The sequence below is a fragment of the Ambystoma mexicanum genome, chromosome 2p (assembly GCF_040938575.1).
Source record: "Ambystoma mexicanum isolate Mex_15411 chromosome 2p, UKY_AmexF1_1, whole genome shotgun sequence".
Taxonomy (NCBI): Eukaryota; Metazoa; Chordata; class Amphibia; order Caudata; family Ambystomatidae; genus Ambystoma; species Ambystoma mexicanum.
This window is the reverse complement of record NC_090923.1, coordinates 1,298,001,248-1,298,020,240: the sequence shown is the minus strand read 5'-3', so window position 1 is coordinate 1,298,020,240 and position 18,993 is coordinate 1,298,001,248. Positions and strand designations below refer to the sequence as shown.

The 18,993-nt window shown below is 48.6% G+C and overlaps 1 protein-coding gene across 2 annotated transcripts in view; it reads left to right on the top strand.

Moving 5' to 3' along the window:
* The window catches only part of USP42 (ubiquitin specific peptidase 42), a 1,198,372-nt gene that overhangs the window by 534,603 nt on the left and 644,776 nt on the right, over positions 1-18,993 (top strand). The window lies entirely within an intron of this gene.

Below are 18,993 nucleotides of genomic sequence, written 5' to 3'. Positions count from 1 at the left end.
TCACGTCTAACCCTTTCTGGACGATTGGCTGCTCAGGGCACATTCTCCAGAACAAGTCCTGTATCATCTCAACATCATCTGCCACTCCCTTCACAGACTGGGCTTCTCCCTCAATAACAAGAAGTCCCATATGGCACCTTCTCAGAAACTCCCAATCCATCAGTGCTGTTCTGGATACATCCTTGGGAAAGAGCTCGCCACCCGAGGTGAGGGCACAAGACATTCTTCAGAAGGTCACCAAATTTCAAAGTGCCCAGTGTCTCCCTTTTAGGCAGAATCCTGTGCAGTGCCCTTAGGGACCACTAAACAAAATTAAGACTACAGGTGGCAATACAAGTTTACCTTTGGTACAAGCCTGTACTACTATGTCAGAGTGGTAGCAGTGGCGGAGCAGCCAGGCTTATCTCAAGAGTATATAAGTAGTAACAGAGATTACACAAAGGGACCACAATTACTGTGACTCAAGCAAACACTGACTCAAGGTTTCAGGTAAAAAAAATATAAGTACATTTATTTTTAAACCATCAGTTATAAACACAACACTTCTATTAAACTTAAATAAAAACCACACGTTAAATATACTACAACTAACCAATTCACTTTGTACAGTAAGTCTCAAAGTAAGTATCCTGTGTTTGAATGAGCCAGTGTTATGAACAAAACACGTTACCCGCAATACGATTGCGATCACTTTTTGACAGTTAGGTCTACTAACTAAACACGTTTCTGTGACATGAAATGCTACCGGGGCAAAAACACACTTAGCACCTGAGATACCCAGAGGGAGTTGGAGGCAAAAATCACAGGTAATATTTTGGTTAGGCAGGCAGAATCAAGAAACACTCAGAGACAGGAGTTCAAAAGCCAAAAGGCCGGAGCCAGAGCCGTAAAACGCTGGGGCCTGTTGCCGAAGGTCACACAGTCAGACAGTTCCCGATTCAACGTAGCCAAGAGTAGTTTCGATATTGTCAATGTTCGGAAGCAAAAGTTATAAGAAGGAGGGAAGACAAGGGCAAGCCTTGAAGATGAAGAAAAGGGATTCACTCAGTTTCCTCAAGTAGAACACAGTACCTTATTTCAATGGTGCAGCTGGTGCCCTGGCAGTTGTTCCTGTTGGTTTCCCGCAGACCCACGATTCCTGGAGCTTCGTTGTGAAGGACGACGTCTGAAGGTGGTCTGCACCACACAGGGATAAAGCCGGCAGCAGTGACAAGGAATAAAAGGTGCGCTCCTTAAAAACAGGAGAGGCTCTTCAGGTGGCTATCCGGACCACTACAGCAGTGTGCAGCGATTTCGACCACGAAGGCGGCCTCTGGCTGAAGATAATAAGCTGGTTATCCCCACCAGGCTCAAGGGAAGAAGACTCCGGACTGGATCTTCTCTTAGTCGTTGAAGGGTAGATAACTCAGGAGTGCAGCAGGGATTCACCGGGCCAGGGTAGTTGCAGCAGCCGTCGTTCTCTCCGCTTCTCTTCGGTTCCTTGTAGTTCCAGTGGCGACTCTCTGACTTCTAGCCCAAGAGACCTGCCTTTTATGCGCAAAAAAACCCATTCACACAGCCTGGCTGTCAATTACGCAGCAGGGGGGTTGTCCAGCCTGGACAACCACCTCAGCCAATCATGGCAAAGTGCGACTTGGGTTTCCTAGGAGACCCTGTGCAGGGGGTGACTACACCCCTCCCTCCCATTCAGCTCACCTAGACACCCAGGCGCCTTGAGGAGGCCCGCCAAAAGACAGTGAACAAAGAAGGCAAACCTAGTTTGCCGCGCAAAGTAAAACACAAGAAGGACTTTAACAAAAAGAAATGCCGAATAAACCCAACCGAAGCCAAAAGAAAGACGATTTGGTCAAGCGGGTTTATGTTTGAGGCTAATATAATAGCCAAGAGCAGTACCAGGTTTATCTAATATAATCGCGGTAGAAAAGTTGGGGTAGATACCACTGCCACCAGCCAAGTCTAAATGTTAAAAGAGCGAAACAATGCTCTAGGAGGTACAGATAAAAAGGGATACAAATTAACCCTTCCCAGTACTCCATGGAAGATGGGGTGTACTGGATCGGTGGTAGATTGACTAAAGTTAATGGTAACTTCACCCTTTTCTGGGGGACGGTAGTCGCCTCAGAAATGGAGTCGAGGGAAGTCTCAAAGACAACCCTGTGCTACTGCACTGAAGGTGCTCTGTAACACACAACAAAGAAGGGGGTCCTGGAGTTGTGTGCTCCAGAGCCCAAGATCACACAAATAGTAGAAACCACATGGCAAAACATGTAAGAGTGGACAAAAGGTGTACACTCTTACCAGGTGAAAAAAATAACTCCAGAGATCCAGAGAATTCTCCCCAACACTCCCAGCCTTTGATTTTTTTGAGGTTGCTCGTCCTCATGGCATCCTGCATTTTTCTGGTGCCAGAGGCCTGCCTGAGAATGAGATCCCTTCAATAGGCTCTAAGAACTCAATGGACTTAGTTCTCAGGAAAGATGTCGGACCGACTTCAGGTTCCAAACAGGGTCGCACAGGACCTTCTGTGGTGGGCCTGTGAGGACAACATTCTGAAGGGAGAAAAATTTTGGTAACCATGGACGGAGATAACATTAGTAACCGATGCCTCACTCACGGGGTGGGGAGCCCACACCAACGATCTGACAGTCAGCGGTCGTTGGTCTCCATCAGAGTTCAAACTACATATCAATCTTTTGGAGCTGAGGGCAATCAGACTAACGCTGAAGGCATTCCTGCCCTCTGTACGGGGAAAGAATGTCCTGATAATGACGGACAACACAGTGGCCATGTACTACCTCAACAAGAGAGGAGATGTAGGGTCACTAACTCTGTGCAGAGAGGCATTGCAGCTCTGATACTGGGCAATACAAGAAAGTATCTCCCTATCAGCAGTTCACCTAGACGGAGAGGAGAACACAGCAGTGGATGCTCTGAGCAGGCAGAGCACAGTCTCACACTCGTGGGAACTAGCTCAGGAAGTCCTTCAAGAGATCTTCAACCTTTGAGGAACCCCTCAAGTGGATCTGTTCGCGACCAGTGTCAATCGGAAGTACGAACTGTACTGCTCCAGGGAATTTCCTCCAAGAGGAGCTCTAGGAGACGCGTTTGTGGTGGACTGGACATTTCTACTCCTGGTACTCCTTTCCTGCAGTCCCCGTCATTCCTGAAGTGATCAAGAGGTTGAGAAAGTTCAGGAAACGCATGATCCTAATTGCCCTGGATTGGGCCAGGAGGACATGGTACCCAGACCTTCTGGACATGTCTATCTGTCCTCCAATACATCTTCCACATAAAGAGGGCCTTCTCTCGCGAGAGGAGGGTCGGGTTCTCCATCCAGAGGTCAAGACGCTCAAACTTCACGCTTGGTTTCTGAAAGGCTGAGATACAAGGATTGGGACCTCCCAGATGACGTAATGAAGATCTTGCTTTCGGCCAGAAGGCCAGCAACAAAGTCTTGTACTGTTGCCGTTGGAATAAATTCTGCAGCTGGTGCAGAGAAAATAATGTAGATCCTTTTCTATGTAAAACACCGGATGTCCTATCCTTTATACTATCTTTAGCCAATCTGGGGCTCCAGATTGGTACCATTAAAGGATATTTGGCGGCGCTGTCAATCTTTAGGCGCTCGTCAGAAGAATGCTCATATTTCAAAATTCCACTGGTGACACCATTTCTGAAAGGGGGCTCACTAATGTGTTCCTCCTATCTCAGTTCCAGGTTCCATTTTGGGGGTCTTAATTTGGTTCTAAAATGTGTAATGTGTGCACCTTTTTGAACCTTTACATTCATGTCCCTTAAGGTTGTTAACCTTTAAAACCATTTTATTGTTAGCTTTGACATCAGCCCGTAGAATGAGCGAGTTGCAGGCACTTTCGTCCAAGCCACCCTTTACTATCTTCCACAAGGATAGGGTTGTTCTAAGGGCTAAACCTTCATTTTTACCTAAAATAATTTCTGATTTCCACAAGCATTTTTTTGCCTTGTTTCTATTCCCCCCTCATCCTAGCAAGGTGGAGGACAGACTGCATAGGTTGGACCCTCGTAGGGCTTTAAGCTTTTATAGATCTAGAATGTCAAAACTCTCTATTGATGACCAGCTGTACATTGGCTATACGGGCCACAAATTGGGTCAGGCGGTCTCTAAGCAGACCTTGTCCAGATGGATTATTCTGGCCATTTCAGAATGCTACAGGTTGGCAGGGAAGGATCCTCCGGATGGATTAAGGGACCATTCCACCAGGGGCATGGCTACCTCTACAGTCCTGCAAAGGGGTGTCCCAAAAAAAAATATTTGTGAAGCACCAAATCAAATACTTCTTTGGTAGTCTATCAAAGACGAGGAATATGTGGGAGGACACAATCCATTTGAAGAACAAGTTACCCCATGTAACGTTCTTTCGACTGGATGTTTCTCTCACGTATTCCTCATTGTCCTCCCAGCCTACCCCACAGTAGAATTTCCCATGCTATTACAGCTTTCGTTCCTTCAAGGCTGAGTACGGTCATTCCCGTGCTTTTGCAGGTATTTCTGCTGTAAAAAAAACAAAAAACAGAACTAACGCCAACGGGCACAGCGCATGCTATATATATGCCTTCGATGACATCATCCTCGACACTGAGGCCTTTGAGGGACATAGTCGATGCCATCGACGCACAGCACCCTCCGTCAATTTTTTTTTGCTGAAGCAGCTGAAGCTGGATAATATATATCAAAGATGAGGAATACGTGGGAGGAACATCCAGTCAAAATAATGTTACCAGGGGTAAGTAACTGGTTCTTCTCTTTTAAAGATGCAGGCAGTGGAACCGCTTGCTCAGTCGGACAGGGGCTGCAGTTTCTACTCCAGGGTTTCTGTGGTACCCAAGAATAACCAGGCTGGCCTGAGGATAGTCCTGGACCTGTCTTTTCTCAACCTGTCTTTACCGCTCGAACGATTCAAGATGAATATTTATGCACACATACCAGAACCTCTTATGCAGGGGACTGGATGTATTCCCTTGACGTCAAGGATGCATACCTCCATGTCCCCATCTACCAGCCGCATCAGAAGTTTCAGCGGTTCACGGTTATGTCGTACCACTTTCAGTACAAGGTGCTTTGTTTTGTCCTCAATTGGGCCCCTTGTGTGTTCATGAAGCTGATGAATGCGGTGGCTGGTCTCCTGCGTCTGGTGGGCCCCCACTTGTACCCTGTACTCCTGCCAAAGACTGGCAGACGTTCTTCACCAGCTGGGTTTTTCCATCAACAGACGGAAGTTGCAGCTGGCTCCCGCCCAGTGTTTGGTCTGCAACGGGTGTTCCCATGCCCGAGAGGGTACTTTCCCTCCGCAAGGCGATAGGGCACTTTCTGGCCACCTCAGCATGGTGGTTCCAGGACCACCTGGGGCTGATGGCATCTTGCATGCTCACGGTACAGGACAACAGGCAAAATCACCCCCCGATCCGCTCCTCCTGTGCATGGATGCAGTATCGATCGGGGAATGGACACTGATGGAGGGGATTTGGATTTCAGCAATCCATCTCCCAGGGGACAGCAATACGGAAGTGGACCAGCTGAGCCGCTTGGGGTTCAACACCTACAAGTGGGAGTTCATATCAACAACTTGTTGCCCCTGTTCCAGAGATGGGGGGGGTTCTGGATCTGGACTTATCTGCCTCTCCTCTGAATTCCAAGTGCCCCCGGTTTCCTTCATGGGAAGGACAGCATCAGGGGTCTCTGGGAGACGCCTTCCAGATGTGCTGGTACTGCCGCAGGTCTTATGCGTTCCCTCCTCCCCCATTGCTCCAGTGGACCCTCTGCAAATTCCAGGCGTCAGTAGTGTTAGATATATTGTCTGGAGTAGTTGAGCCTAATTCTGTGGTATTTATGCTGGTGGTAAATAGTGGTATCATATTATGGTGAGACTTTCTACAGAATATTGCCTAACAATTATACTTATTCCCGGGATAACTCTTTACACCAGATACTGGACTTTATACACTCATTGTGGGACTGTACCCCTACCTTTCAACACCTTATTTACGATGTTGATGTATGCAATAACAGCCAAAGTGCAAAACATATATTATAAAGAAGTTATTGTATACACACACATCATACACGCCTAACTCACTCACTAGGAAAACCAAAAACCTACTTCAGATTTAACCACCTGTGGTAAAATGAATTACCACCTATGGTAAAATAGCCCTAGTCCCCGTGAAATCTCAATCCATGTGCTAATGAACACAGTGATGGAATGAAAACCCAAGTCGATTGTTTTAAGTTTCTAATTTTATATACAAATGGGATTTAACTCTGTTCAGATATAATACATCATGCGATACAAGACATGTTCACATAAGAATGTGAAATGCTTTTGCAGTACAGTATTCGCCCACATCAATAGAATCAACCAAGCATAATCTTACCAACCGACCTTGGTCCCGCGAGCATTGTCAGGAGATGCAGTTTGAGAAAGAGAAAAATAATCACAACAGCAATGCAACTTCCTTCATGAACATTTGAAATTGTATATGCTTAAAACATTGATAAACATTACACATGAAAACAATCTGCTAACCATGTCTGACTACTTGCCAAACATTCTGCTCGCACCTCAAATTTTACTGTGTATTACCTAGATCAGAAGGCGATACTTCTGGTCCAATTTGGCAAGGAATCCGGGGTCATGCAGATAACCCAGTGAGCAGCCCTCGACTCGAGATTATGTCAGCCTGCCAGATTGCTGCAAATCACTGTCCCTCTCGATAGGATCCCAGCCTGCCTTTGCCTGTCTCAGCTCAGCTCTCGGAAAGCTCTTTGCCTGTCTCCCAGGAGGTTCCTGAATGTCTGCCCAGCAGACCCACTCAGAGTTCCACTAATAATCTTCCCCTGTCATTCAAAAAGAAATCCTTCCCCTCGCCCAGATCATACCACTTCATGCGTCCTGCCCAGTATTTTTCCCATTGAGAATGACAGTCCGGCTAAACTACAATTGTACTTCCTGCGTCAATACAATGGTGTTCTTTAGCAGCGCATATTTCATTTTCGCAGCTTGCCACAAACTGCTGCTATGCTGCACGTTTAAAAAATCTCATTGTGTGAAGCCACAAAGCTCCGAACTGCACACTTAAACCTCATTTCAGAAGAGCATTTTCCAAAATCGTTTTCAAGTTATTTCATCTGGACCAATTTGCACTCATTTAGTTAGCATGTCAGTTTATATTAGTTTATATTAGTATTTAGATTTTAGCTAGTCAAATGAAATATTATCCTGAAATAAAACACTTTTAAACAGGTGATGTCTGTTCCTGGATGTGTGCATTTCCCATCTGGGGTGCGGGCCGGCTGCATTTGCTACTGCTTGCTATTTCCCTGTCTCTACATAAGCCCACTAACACTACATATGCATACTAAGCTAATAAACCCCTGTAACACAGCCCCCCAGCTATTGAGAGCCCCCAGCCTACAATACGCTGCAGCCTTATCCCGATTGCCCCTCACTGGCCTTCGAGGGCTTGGTTCTCTGATCTGCAGCGCTTGTGCTCCCAGGGGTCTGTTCATCTTCCGATCCCAGCAGGGGCTTCCTGATGCAGAAGGCTGGGCAGTGGAGCACTCCCCGACCCAGCTATACTGGCCATAGCAGCCTGGTTCCTGACAAGCTGAGACTGTAACATGCACAATTTTTGGATGATCAGTGGGACATCATACAGGAGGCCAGGAGGCCGTCTCCTCGATCCTAGTGTAAGAGTAAGTGGACTAGGTTTTGCCACTGGGCTCGCAACAAGGGGCTGGACCCCCATCACCTGTTCCCTGGAAAACGTGCTAGCGTTCTCTGCGCATCTGGCTTGTTCTGGCATTCAGGTGGATACCTGCTTCAACCCATTTGGCTGCCTTTCGGGCCCATGAGAATTCCCCAAAGCACGTTTTGTCAGCAGCCAACCATGTGGTTAAAGCCTACCTCAAGGGATTGTCCAGGCTTTTTCCTCCAGTACATAGGCCGCATCCGGGACCTCGTGTGGTTTTGGCGGCCTTGAACTGCAAGCTCTTTGAGCCGATGGTCTTTGTGAACATGCGGCAGGTGACACTGAAGACGTTACTATTGGTGGCGTTCACCTCTGCGCGCAAGTTCTGCGAGCTGCAGGCGTTGTCTTCATGTGAGCCCTTCACTGTTTCATAACAACAAGGTCATCTTGGACACCCGTGCACATTTTTGCCAAAGGTGGTCTCTCCATTCCATTTGAATCATGAAGTCTGCCTGCCGGTGTTCTTCCCGAGCCTGCAGTCGGAGGCAGAAAGAGCTCTGCATTCCTTGGACCTCAAGAGAGTCCTCGAGTTCTATCTTTCCCGCACAAAATCCTTCAGGAAGTCGGAGGCATTGTGCATTGCTTTCGGGGCGTCGTCTCCCGGCACCCAGGCTTCCAAAGCTTCTATTGCCCCATGGATTGTCCAGGTCATTTCAGAGGCGTATTTTATGAAAGAGTCAGTCTGTTGCAACTTTGGACTGGTTAGTTTAAGTTTATGTATTTGTGTCATGATGCCTACCTCCAAGGAGCCAGGTCAAACCCAGCAACCCCAGAGGCAGGCATCATTCCCCCCAGGGAAGTGCCAGCGGGCCCAAGCTGGGGCCCTTTGGACACAGACCTGGCGCCTTAGGCGCCAGGCTCATGTTGGACCCCTGTCCTGGCGCCTTAGGCGCCAGGCTCATAAAGCTAGACATGTGTTCAAGTGTTTTAATGTGCACTTACCTGGGGCAGACCATGCTGCTACATCCAGGCCCTCTTGAGGCCTGAATGGAACTACTTTACCTGTGGGACTACTTTCCACCTGGGTGTGGTCGGGAAAGGATACATACCTGATCGGTGGAAGGATACATACCTGGAACTTCTTCCAAAGCTATTTAAACCATGCCCGATCAGCAACTCACGCTTCGCGTTGTTCTGCTCCTGCATCTGGACTTCAGCCACGCCTGTCAGCATCCTGGGACGCCTGCAAAGGGAGATAAGAGAGAATTGGAGATAAAGAAGACCTTACCTGCTAAAGCTGCATCACGGAGACATCACACCGACGATCCTGAAAGGGAAGACATTTTAAAAGCATTTCGCTTCGATCGCTGCAGCGCTGCATTTCACTCACCTTTCCTGGGCGCCACCATATTCAGCAGCGATCATCCGGATCCGCACCCACTTCCCAGAGCCTAGAGAGAAAAAGACAAGAAAACAAGGTGAGAGAAGGAAGGGAATAGGAAAGGCTCAGTTTCCTTCTAAGACTTACCTGTTGGGTCATTCCCATTTCATTTCGGGTCCTGCCGCTTCCTGGCATTCCGGACCCCGGCCCCTATGGGGAAAAAGACATAAGCATTAGCGCTTGCTGCAATAAGACAATGAACATTATTATTAAGCTTGAACTTTTGAACTTGCAAAAGAACTCTTACAGCGCCTCACCTGAATAGTCAAGCTTATTTTGAACTCCCATCAAACCTCAATCCAGTGAAGTAACTGGGTTTCAACGCGCCCCTGCATCAGAAGCAGGATGGAGAACTCATCCTTCCAGACCCTAAGGTGAGACTTCACGGGGAATCGTGGAAGGGTATCGTGGAGGGTTGGAAGGGAGTGGGACGCTTGAGCATTATTCCGTCAGTAGGTAATACTCCCTTTTCACGCACAGGGGAATATTTCTGCGAGCCAGAAAAGCCAGAGTAGAGGGGCGCTTCCTGTCCATCTTCAGAGTCCTGCGCTTCACCATTGAAGAAGCATCAGCACTCGAAGCCAGATCTGCGCCTCCGTGGGAATCAGGTGAGCATGACAGAACGCGAAGCCTACCCACAATTTCCCACCCGGGCGCTATGGAGACTTCCGAGACAGATCAGCTGGCCCAGCTTTTGGGTGAATTACGGGCAGAAGTGCACTCAGCTCGCCAGGAGACTAACGCTCTCAAAAGAGAACTGATCCTATCAAAGGAAAGAACAGATGACCTGGCCAAAAGGTTATTGCAGGCCCAGGCAGGGCACACTCCTTTACCTAATTCCGGAGGTACTTCCACATCAATGGGTTTGAATAACCCGGTACAAATCAATCTACCTGGACACATGCCTTTGGCCCCGCCTGAACGTTTTGCGGGGGATCCCAAGAAATATGCCGTCTTTATGAACCAATGTCGTTTACACTTTCTATGCAGACCCGGGGCCTTCCCTAACGACCAGACCAAGGTAGCCTTTATACTATCTTACCTCAGTGGCAGTGCTGCCGATTGGTCTATTCCATTGGTAAATCAGGATTATCCCATTCTCCAGGATTTTCAGGGCTTCCAGGCCAGCATGGAAAGATTGTTTGCTCGACACTCTCAAGGACAGGCCCTTGATAACGAACTGCTATCCTTACGACAAGGTAATCAGGATCTTCTGTCCTACGTTGCCACCTTAATAGACTGGTTGTGGAAACTGGATGGCCAGAAAACAAAAGGATCACATTGTTTCATCGAGGCCTGCGCGGAGAGCTTAAGGATGTTCTAGCTCAGATTGTAAATCTACCCCAGGTCTGCGCAGACTACATAGACTTGGTGGTTCAACTTGATCACAGACTTGAAAATAGAAAAGCAGATCGGTTCAAGTACGAAACCCGAGTACCGATCAAAACCCACGCTAACTCCAAGAGTACCGACATATCCGAAGCTATGCAAATCGGTGGTGTTAAAGGACCATTAACGCAGAAGGAACGAGAGAGAAGGCAGCAAATGCAACTTTGTCTGTATTGCGGGACTTCCGGTCACTTTCTTTGAAATTGTCCAGTCAAATGTTAGGCGATCCTCTGCACACCAGGCCACGACACATCAGAACACTGCTCACATTCCCCCAACATCTCCTCCCAAGCTTCGAGGCTCAAGTGATTCGGTGAAGCCACAGAACCGAAAGCTCCGTACCGTTGTACGGGCTCGATTGCAACCCTTTCTGCATTGGCAACTGCCTTGGAGAACGTATAGCAGAAAGGGCGGCCTTACGTCTCCACGCCGGTCACGTGATACGCTATGGCGTTCCCCATGTGATCTTGGTGGACGTCACATGATCCAGAGAAGTCACGTGACCCAGGGGCGATCAGTATAAAGGTCTGAGAGACAGAACGCTCATTGCTTCTCAGCTGGCTTCGGACACTGTTTGGCGGTACATCTTGCTCCTTGTTACCTTGATCACGGAACTCTATCTCGGACTCCCTTGGACACCCCTTGGTACTTTTGCTTGGAACTGTTTACCTGTTGCCGGATATTTGGACTGCACCTCGACTTGTCTTTGGATCATCCCTTGGTACCTTGCTGATCTTCTACGCCTTTTCCCTACTAGGGATTCAAGTCAAGCCCTGACTCCCACAGGTGGCTACCCTTCATCCACGCTAACCTGCGGTTCTACTATTCCAGGGACCGCCGCATCTAATGAGCCTCGAACCTCCCTACTAGGTTACCTGGGTCTCCCTTACACCAGATAGGTAAGACACTTTAGATTCTTTTGTTTACCTGCCTGTATTGTGATTGCCTGGTGCTTAACCTCCTTCCTTCTTGACAGCAGCATCGGTGTTCCAGAGGCTCCGTGGATCTGGGAAGACATCTCTCACCTGTGGCCTCAAGGGTCGCACAGCGGGTTTCTATTTCGTTCCCCTGTGCGTCACTTGGGGACGGAGGTCTCATCGGTCTACACGACACTCAAGTCAGAACAGACTGAGAAGCCGTATAGTCGTGTTAGACGATGCAGGGATCCACGGATGAACCCATAACTGCTTTAGTTCAGGCAATTACAATACTAAGGGCAGATATGGCCGCCGCGAACACAGTGATCCATCAAAGGTTGGATACCATACAGAGCGTTCAACATTCCCTTCCTGCAGACCCGGAGTTTGGAGATGGCAGCTCCTCCACTACACCCCCAGTCCCGACTCCGATAGTCCTCCCAACTCCTTCCCCCCTGGCTGCTCCTGAACGTTACCAGGGTGATCCCAAGACATTCAGAACCTTTGTTAACCAGTGCAAGTTACATTTTTTATGCAGGCCTTTGGCTTTTCCCACGTCCACTGCTAAGGCCGCCTTCGCCCTTTCCCATTTAGCTGGAACAGCTGCCGCTTGGGCTAATCCCCTGTTAGAAAACAATAGCCCGGTTCTTTATGACTTTGATTTGTTGGTCCTAGAAATGTCCCGAGTATTCGATACTCGGCACAAGGCACAGTCTAGGGATTTGGAGTTGTTGGAATTGACTCAGGGCAAAAGAACGCTGATAGATTACATCACCAGGTTTAATCAGCTAGTTGCGGAAACATCGTGGCCAGAAAATAAGCGGGCGGTGGTCTTTTACAGGGGGTTGAGTAACACCATGAAAGACGCTTTAGCAGTAATCCCTTCTATGCCTACTCAGTACCAGGAATTGGTTGATCTCGTCCTGCAGGTAGATGCACGCCGAGCGGAGCGTAGAGCTGAATTGGGGGCCTCCTCCTCTCCTCCTCTTGTTAATACTCCCGTTTCCGTTACTGAAGAACCTATGCAAGTGGGAGGGGTACGCAGTCCTATTACAACATCTGAGAGGGAACGAAGAAGGGTTGATAATGCGTGCTTTTACTGTGGCACCACTGGACATTTCGTGAAAGAGTGTCCTCGACGTCCCAAGAAGAGTCAGGTTTTTCGGAGGGCTCGACCTTAGAACCGGAGACCAGGTCGAGTGTCCCATCTTCTTCTCCGGGAACCCCTCTTACCTTTGCTCGTGTTCAACCTATCTCCGTAAAGGCTACTCTATGTCCCTCTACTGGCCTTCTGCATGCAGTCAATATCATTATTGATTCTGGTGCCACTGGTAATTACATAGATATTGATTTGGCCCATTCCCTCAATCTACCTTTAGTGGTAAAAACACGACCAGAACCTGTCCAAGCCGTAGACGGCTCCGCATTGATTTCTGGTCCTGTTAGACATCAAACCGCACCCCTCTTGTTGAACATACAGGACATACACACAGAAACCTTGAGTTTTGATTTGATCACCGCACCTCAATTCGGTATCATACTAGGGATACCCTGGTTACGTGAACATAATCCATTGATCAATTGGCAAGCAGGCACTGTACTCTTTGAGTCCGATATTTGTCAGAATTATTGTCTCCCGATCCATCAAGCCCCTGACACACCCTCTCGGGTCTTGGGAGCCCTAGCACAACTCACACTGACGGTTGACGATCCAGAAGTCATACAGTCCCATACTGTTGGGGGGTTGGTGTCTGGGATCCCGCCAGAATATCTGGCTTTCGAATCAGTTTTCGATCGAGGCTCGTCTGAGGTACTTCCTCCACATAGACCTTATGACTGCCCAATCGAATTGCTTCCTGATTCCACCGTTCCTTCGGGCAGGATCTACTCTCTGTCTCCTTCGGAGGAACTGGTGTTAAAAGAATATGTACAGAATGCCCTGCGTTTAGGACACATCCGCCCCTCCACTTCACCAGCGGCAAGTCCTATCTTCTTTGTACCTAAGAAGGAGGGGGATTTACGTCCTTGTGTGGATTATCGGCGTCTTAACGCGATCACCAAGAAGGATAGATATCCCATCCCGTTAATCACTCCACTTTTAGATCATTTAACACATGCTACCGTTTTTACCAAACTTGATCTACGCGGCGCATACAATTTGGTACGCGTTCGCGAGGGAGACGAGTGGAAAACTGCTTTCTGTACACGTTACGGATTGTACGAATATCTTGTCATGCCCTTTGGCTTATGTAACGCCCCGGCCACGTTCCAACGGTTCATGAATTACATTTTCAGGGATATTCTGGATGTGTACATGGTTGTATATTTGGACGACATCCTGATCTTCTCTCGTGACCTGGATGATCATGTAAAACACGTCCGAGAAGTATTAACCCGTTTAAGCAAACATTCCTTATTTGCCAAACCTGAGAAATGTCAGTTCCATAAGACTTCTGTTGAGTTTTTGGGTTTCCACATCACCCCTGGGGCGGTATCCATGAACGAGTCTAAGGTCAAAGCAGTCTTAGATTGGCCAGTACCTCAAACACTCAAGTCCTTGCAGGCCTTTTTAGGATTCGCCAACTTCTATAGGCGTTTCATCTCTTCCTTTTCCACGATTGTAGCCCCACTCATGGCCCTGACTAGTCCTCGGGTGCCATATCAGTGGCAGAGAGAACAGCAGGAGGCTTTTGAGACTCTGAAAACCGCCTTTACTACCGCACCGGTACTCCAACATCCCAATCCGGATCTTCCGTTCATAGTCGAGGCAGATGCCTCTTCCTTTGCCCTCGGGGCGGTGCTGTCACAAACGTGTCCTAATACCGGCAAATTACATCCAGTGGCATTCCACTCCCGTAAGTTTTCCAGTACTGAGTCTCATTATACCGTTACGGAAAAAGAACTCTTGGCGGTCATGGACGCGTTCCGTGTTTGGCGTCATCATCTTCTGGGGGCTAAGTATCCTGTCACAGTATACTCCGATCATCGGAACCTACAGGATTTGGCCTCCCTGAAATGCATTAATAGCAGACAGGTCCGATGGCATCTTTTCTTTTCCTCCTTCGACTTCCGTATTATGCACCGTCCTGGAACGGCGCATGGGAAGGCGGATGCCTTGTCACGTTCCCCGGGGGGGGTCCAATTGCCTATTTTCCCCGACACTGTTCTCGAAAAGAGTCATGTGATTTGTCTCTGTACTCCCTCATTGTCACTGATAGACTCGGTTCGATCCTGGACTAGCGATCATTCTGACCAGTTACGAGAATGGGATCCGGTATATTCTGATGGTTTACCTTTCGTACATGAACGCCTGTTCCTTCCTACACCTGATACACGTAATCTTGCCCTTGAGTGGTCTCATGACGCCCCCTTTAATGCCCATCCCGGACAAGAGCGCACTTTAGACCTTCTCAAGCGTTGGTGTTGGTGGCCTTCTATGAAGCGCGATGTGGAGTGTTACGTCAGGTCTTGTGCGGTATGTGCTCAGGCTAAACATCAAAGGGGTCGACCGATTGGGTTGTTGCTTCCGCTTCCGGTACCTCCCAGGCCCTGGCATACATTGACGATGGATTTCGTTACCGATCTCCCCAAGTCGAAAGGCTTCGATACCATCTGGGTAGTGGTGGACACGTTCACAAAAATGGCCCGTTTTGTCCCTTGCAAAGGTGTCCCTTCGGCCCCTGTCTTGGCGGACTTGTTTTTTGAACATGTGTTTATGCTATTCGGCCTCCCTTCGGTCATTGTTTCCGATCGAGGTTCACAGTTCACCTCTCGGTTTTGGAGATCCTTGACGAAACTATTGGGCATTGATACGAGGTATTCTTCGGCCTATCATCCGGAGACCGATGGTCAGACCGAAAGGACGAATCAATCGATGGAACAGTACCTTCGTTGCCTCATATTGCAACACCAGTCCTCTTGGTTGGCCGTTTTGCGGCTTGCGGAGTTTGCGTATAACAATGCGGCTCATTCAGCTACTGGTTATTCTCCTTTTTACGCCCTCTATGGTCAACATCCCAAGGTTTTGCCGGTCCCTGATGCCTCTGGTTCTTTGAATCCTGCGGCCACGACATGTCTTAGGGATCTTTCTGCTATTCATGCGAGTACAGTGGTTCATCTCACTGAAGCAAAGGCCTCTATGAAGGCCCGTGTGGATGGCAAACGTCGTGCTGCTCCCCCTCTGGTGGTGGGTTTTAGAGTCTGGTTATCTTCCCGACATCTTCGCCTAGTGGGTTGCCGGAAATTGCTGCCTCGCTTTGTCGGGCCGTATGTGATCTCACAGGTTGTTAATCCGGTGGCTTTCCGTCTAGTCCTCCCCAGCTCTTGGCGTATCCATCCTGTGTTTCATGTCTCCCTCCTCAAAACCTGTCCTGACTCAGTCCGTCTTCGTACCCCTGTTGCGCCGGTGTCCTTGACCTCTCCTGATGTTTTTGAGGTATCGGCCATTTTGGGTTCTAGATGGTTTAGGGGTAGGCTCCAGTATCTGGTGGATTGGACGGGTTACGGCCCGGAGGAGCGTTCGTGGGTTTCCGCATCTGATGTGAACGCCCCGCGGTTGGTAGCCCGCTTCCATAGGGATCATCCGTCCTGCCCACGGGGTCGTGGGCCGTTGGGGGGGGGCTATGTTAGGCGATCCTCTGCACACCAGGCCACGACACATCAGAACACTGCTCACATTCCCCCAACATCTCCTCCCAAGCTTCGAGGCTCAAGTGATTCGGTGAAGCCACAGAACCGAAAGCTCCATACCGTTGTACGGGCTCGATTGCAACCCTTTCTGCATTGGCAACTGCCTTGGAGAACGTATAGCAGAAAGGGCGGCCTTACGTCTCCACGCCGGTCACGTGATACGCTATGGCGTTCCCCATGTGATCTTGGTGGACGTCACATGATCCAGAGAAGTCACGTGACCCAGGGGCGATCAGTATAAAGGTCTGAGAGACAGAACGCTCATTGCTTCTCAGCTGGCTTCGGACACTGTTTGGCGTTACATCTTGCTCCTTGTTACCTTGATCACGGAACTCTATCTCGGACTCCCTTGGACACCCCTTGGTACTTTTGCTTGGAACTGTTTACCTGTTGCCGGATATTTGGACTGCACCTCGACTTGTCTTTGGATCATCCCTTGGTACCTTGCTGATCTTCTACGCCTTTTCCCTACTGGGGATTCAAGTCAAGCCCTGACTCCCACAGGTGGCTACCCTTCATCCACGCTAACCTGCGGTTCTACTATTCCAGGGACCGCCGCATCTAATGAGCCTCGAACCTCCCTACTAGGTTACCTGGGTCTCCATTACACCAGATAGGTAAGACACTTTAGATTCTTTTGTTTACCTGCCTGTATTGTGATTGCCTGGTGCTTAACCTCCTTCCTTCTTGACAGCAGCATCGGTGTTCCAGAGGCTCCGTGGATCTGGGAAGACATCTCTCACCTGTGGCCTCAAGGGTCGCACAGCGGGTTTCTATTTCGTTCCCCTGTGCGTCACTTGGGGACGGAGGTCTCATCGGTCTACACGACACTCAAGTCAGAACATCAAACCACCTAAGAAGGTGGTTGGAGCCACTGATAACGATTTATTGACACCTGATTCGGGAAACGACCTAGCCCGACAAGCGTAGGGGTCCACTTGCCGAGCTTGAAAACAAACTCTTTGACCTCGCATTTTGTCATGCCAATGGTGCTCGTGGACCCAAAACAACCTCAGCAGTTGCATGCTATAAAAGCGTACATCGACAGCGGAGCTATTGGAAATTACATAGACCGTGAATTGGCTTCCAGGATTAAGCTCCCTCTCCGCCCGAAAGTAACCCAAGATGTCATTACTACAGTAGATGGAACCGAAATAGCCTCAGGGCCTGTAACGCATTCCACTGTTGAAGTAACACTGGTGGGTCAGGATGGACATCGGGAAGCAATCGTGTTTGATGTGATCAAGGCCCCACAATTTCAAGTAATTCCTGGAATTCCTTGGTTAGAAACACAGAATCCCAGAATTGACTGGCGAGCAAAGAAGATAAGTTTTCCTGATTGTGAATCAACTTGTTATCCAAGAAATCCAGCTATGGGTCTATCCTCAGCAACTTCCACCCCTGTACAGCTACCGTCAGAATACCAAGAATTCCAAGACGTTTTTCAGAAGAAACAGGCTAACACGTTACCTCTGCATCGGTCTTATGATTGCCAAATCGATCTGATACCCAATGCTCAACTACCTTGTAGTAGGATTTATGCTCTTACGGAACCTGAGAACCTGCATTTGCGTCAGTATTTAGATCAGTACCTAGCCAATGGTTTTATTCGCCCGTCTAAGTCTCCTGTCTCCTCAGCTCTGTTCTTCGTGCCGAAAAAAGAGGGCGACCTTAGAACATGTATAGACAGACTATCGCGCCCTAAATCAAATAACGATGAAGAATCGTTATCCTCTGCCCCTGATCCCTGAGCTTATCGACCAGGTGAAAGACGCTTGTGTGTACACCAAGTTAGATCTCCGAGGAGCTTATCACCTGGTGCGTATAAAAGAAGGCGACTAATGGAAGACTGCATTTCGCACCAAATTTGGGCTCTTCGAATATCAGGTGATGCCCTTCGGGTTGTGCAATGCACCTGCCGCCTTTCAGTACTTTATGAATGATGTTCTTCGGGAACTTATCAATGTCTGTGTCATTGTTTATATTGACGACATCCTGGTGTACTCTTCTTCAGAATCCGATCACAGAAAACATGTTAGGGCAGTTCTTGAGAAATTGCGCCAGCACAGACTATTTGCAAAGCTCGAAAAATGTGTTTTTCATACCACAGAAGTTGAGTTTCTCGGATTCATCCTGACACCTCAAGGAGTCCGAATGGACTCGCGAAAGGTGGATGCCATCCAGAAATGGCCATCTCCTAGCTCGGTGAAGGGAGTTCAGAGCATGCTCGGCTTCGCCAATTTTTATCGAAGATTCATCCCGGAATTTTCCCGAACAGTCCAACCCATCACAGCTCTCCTAAAGAAAAACAAACGCTTTGAATGGACTCTTGAGGCCGAACAAGCCTTTCAGGACCTGAAAACCAAATTCACCTCTGCACCTGTATTGAAGCACCCACACCCAGATCTCCCTTACATTGTGGAAACCGACGCATCCAGTTCGGCCATGGGAGCTGTCCTGTCGCAAAGAGACCCAGAAACTAACCAACTACACCCTGTGGCCTTTTGGTCCAGGAAATGTTCTCCTCCTGAAATCAACTACGCAATTACCGACAAAGAGTTACTGGCTATTAAATCTGCTTTCAAGGCTTGGCGTCACTACCTTCTCGGGGCAAGACACACCATCACCGTAATTACAGACCACAGAAATTTACAGTATTTAAAGACGGCTAAAGCTCAATCTTCACGACAACTCTGATGGGCTCTATTCTTTGCGGAATTTGATTTTGTAATTACCTATCGCCCTGGCTGCAAGAATGGTAAAGCAGACGCCTTATCCCGGATTGGCATGGAAGAACCCAATTCGAGTTTAGAACCTGTGCCAATCATA